Genomic DNA, 3,798 nt, shown 5'->3' with positions numbered 1-3,798 from the left:
TTCAAAAGTCTTGGCTAGATATATTTATAGTGTGTTTTCTTGCACTGTTTGAAGACATCTAAAACTTGTTTTTTGTACAGTTGTGTTTCCCCTCAATTTAAATAAAACTTGTTTGTATTACAATCACTAGGCCCTCCAGAAAAACGCGATTTTGCGATTGCTGATTTTATTGCAAAATCAGCAAAATACCGCTGATTATGCGGGGGTCAATATTTTTCAAAAAAGCCGCATATTCACCGCAATAATCACATTTTCCGTGCAAAATATGCGAAATATGCAGGACTCGCTTGATTTCACAATCTCCGCACTTTTCTGCATAAAGTTGGGAAGAGAAAAAAATGTCTAAATGAACCAAATTAACTGGTGATGTAATTTATATCCGACTCGCGGCTTGCGACGTCATTGCCACCGACACACACAAGGAAAACAGCACCGTAGCGTGAAGAGAAAATTAACGAGAGACAAAATGAAAAAAGCTAATCGATCTCACCTACCGTCGCACATTACTGCCAAAGACCGGGCAAACCAGAACCCCGATGTCTTGCACGAAAGCGGGGGGAAACTATTCTGCACCCCGTGCAACTGTGTGTTGGAGCATAAAAGAAAATCGTCGGTGACGTGCCGCTTTACCAGCGCGAAACATTTGAAAATGCTTTCTGCAGCTGCGGAAAGGAAAGCCAAAGCCAGACAGCTGACGTTCACCGAGGCATCAACCTCCAAAACCCTTGCGAGGGCTGCCAGAAACGAGGTGAGTAGCATACAAGCTTGAAATTGGCCAAATAAAGAATAAATGAAACAGAATGAGACCGAGAAGTGTGTGTGTGTGTGTGCGCGCGCGTGTGTATGTATTGTGAACTCTCAAGTTGTTAAAATAAAAAAACATTCTGTGAAGTAACTTGGTTCCAGTATGCTTGTTTATCATAGGAGCTCTTTTTCATTCAGTAGCAGCATATTTTGCAACTTTGCATAATTCACAACTTTTTGCATAATTCGCAAGTTTCCGCAACTTCTCGCGATTTCAAATAAAAAATAAAATCATGCATAAAATCATTAAAAAACCCGCATATTCAATCGCAAAATCCAGGATTTTAGCCCGCAAGATCAAGGATTTATGCCCGCGTTTTTCTGGAGGGTCTAATTCACTTCACTCTCATATTGTTTTTTGTTAGGCTTTTCAGAATACAACCATATGTGTCACTTTTGCATAGATGTTTACAGTTAGTTGAAATACTTGAAAATGTCAAGGTGGTGACAACTGCCTCAAAGTCTCTGAAAAGGCCTTAGGCTACGTGCCCACGACAACGCTCTGAAGCATAAACGCATATGTCCGTTTTTTTCCTCCACAATTTATCTGCGTTCTCACGAGCGTCTTGGGGGTGGATATCTGTCTATCCATGGGAACAGGGAAAACGTATAAAACTCATAAAACTCGCAGTTTGCCGATGTAGTATGCACGCCCCGGACGTAGGTGGCAGTAGCAACAATACCTTTGGTATTGTTATATGAGTTATATTGTTATATATTAATAAATATGAGAAATGCCTGTTTTGTGGCTACTTCCTCCGCGTCAGTTGGAAGAAAATGGCGAAGCGCGGCGGCAACAACAGTACGCCTTTAAACTTTGTTTGGACAGATGATGAGGTCCAGTTTCTCCTGAACACGACACTGAACTACAAAGCCAGGAAGGCAGTGGATAATGTGGATTGGGAGAGTGTCCAAAATAAATATAGTGAGATATGGGAGTCGTTCATGGAGAACTACCCACTTAACGTGTGCAAAAAACGCACTTCTGCGTTTTGAACTGTTCCTACGGCGACGAGAGGTTGGAAAGTTTTCAAGATCTCCACTCTGGAGGGCGTTTGCGTTTTCTCCGTTTTGAACTCCTAAAAACGCCGTCGCCGTGTGCAAGATAGGCACATCTGTCGAAATGTTCTGCGTTTATCTGTCGTTACCGTTGTCGTGGGCACGTAGCCTTAGACTCCAGAGGGTTAAACTGCAGCAGCGTTGATTTATCTCTGTAATGTCTTGTGTTCTGTTCTGGGTGTTCATTCATTACAGATTGTCCAAATAGTGAAATCTAAGTGAAAAGAAGCCCTGATATAAAGCAGAACTATTCATGATAAATGCTCTTAACCTGTTGTAGTTTCAGTGAATGTGATCAACACTCTGCAACTGGTGTATTTAAGGTGATTTCTATAGTTTATATAGAATTATTCTATAGTTTATATAACTTACAAATGAGGATATAACGATGCAGCTAACAGCAAAGCTAACAATAAGCTACATAGAAGGAAAAGCATCAGCCAGGCTCTGTCAGAGGTGACAGTGTAGAAACAGAGTGCAGGCACAGAGGGAAGTACAGGTTAAGTGGTAGATTACATTTCTACACCTGAACAGGGACTTGAACCCTGGACCCTCAGATTAAAAGTCTGATGCTCTACCATCTGAGCTATCCAGGCCCTATGAAAGTGTGTCTGAGTGACAGCTGACATCTGAAACACTTCCTGAGTCCAAAGCTGTGGCGCTGTTTTCTGAACAAACGCCTGGTTGATGTGAACTTGTGTTGCAGCCACTGAGCATAAAGAAGAAGGCCTTCATGGAGGGAAACAGGGAGTTAAGGAGGAGTGTGAAGAAAAAAGGAAGAGAGCAAGTCGGTGGGAAACTATCTGCAGCAGAACAGTGTGAGGGATGTGTGGTCAGGAATGGAAAAGCTCACAGGCTTTGGGATAATGTGGGATCAGACAGATGGAAGAGTTCAGACAAACTCAGCATGCTGCTGCCTCCTGCTACAGACCTCACATCCTCCATGTACCAACAGCTTCCCTGTCACACCTCAGCACATCTACATGAAACTATCACATCTATAGGAAAATAAACTATCCCCTCATCTGAATACAAACAAAAGAGATGATTGTGGATTTCAGGAGGAGCAGCAGTCAGCTGAACAGCGTCTCCATCCTCGGTGAAGAGGTGGTTGAGGATTACAGATACCTGAGGGTTCACCTGGACAGCAGACTGGACTGGAAATGCAACACTGAGGCTGTCTACAAGATGGGACATTCAGTAAACTATTCCTATAACTGTATGTATGCTAACTGAGTTGGCATGGGTTGGTGCACTAAACACATGTTACAGAGTTTAATATTTCTGCATCTTTTAGTAAAAACAGGAAAGAATGAGTGTATATTTCCAGCCAAATTCCCAATAAAGCTGCTCTCATCCACATATTTTTCTGTTTCTTCTGTCAGACGGATAAACTGAAAATCAGCCCATTAAGACTACGTGTCAACTCGTGGTCACTTAAAGCATGTCCAGACTGTCGCTCTGCTCTAATAAAATCCTGATTTTGTAACCGCAGCCTCATGTGAGAAAATCCCCCTTCAGGTGACTTAAAGACAACATGTTGGCAGCGATTTCAGCTGCACTTACATGCAGCGTGATGTCCCACCTAGAAAGTTAGAGGCAGCAGAATGTCATGAAGGTTTCCTACACAGTCTATCCCGTGCATGTACGCTGGGACAACATGGTGGTCCAGTTAAATGGACGAGTACACCTGGAACTGAAGCTGGACTTACCTGTGCATGCAAGCGTTCTGAATGTCCTGATCAAGATAAAAATATGTAACATACATAACAAAAAGCATCCATCTCCAGCTGAAAACATGAAACCTGCAGACTACACATAAAATGTTCCACTGGGGTGACCCACCCAAGTTGGTTATTAGGAGGAAATTTCAGAAATATCCTCAAAACCAGTTTTCCTCAGTGTGCAGACTTCAGCTTTTTGTTTTAAAGGAGA

At 42.4% G+C, this 3,798-nt stretch overlaps 1 non-coding gene across 1 annotated transcript; it reads right to left on the bottom strand.

Annotated features, from left to right (window-relative positions):
• Positions 1-2,386: 2,386 nt before the first annotated feature.
• On the bottom strand, positions 2,387-2,459 carry trnak-uuu (transfer RNA lysine (anticodon UUU)). The gene has a single exon. It is a non-coding gene; the product is annotated as a tRNA-Lys (tRNA).
• Positions 2,460-3,798: the final 1,339 nt, after the last annotated feature.

The sequence above is a fragment of the Odontesthes bonariensis genome, chromosome 11 (genome assembly GCF_027942865.1).
Source record: "Odontesthes bonariensis isolate fOdoBon6 chromosome 11, fOdoBon6.hap1, whole genome shotgun sequence".
In the NCBI taxonomy this organism is placed as follows: domain Eukaryota; kingdom Metazoa; phylum Chordata; class Actinopteri; order Atheriniformes; family Atherinopsidae; genus Odontesthes; species Odontesthes bonariensis.
This window is presented reverse-complemented; position numbering and strand designations above follow the sequence as displayed.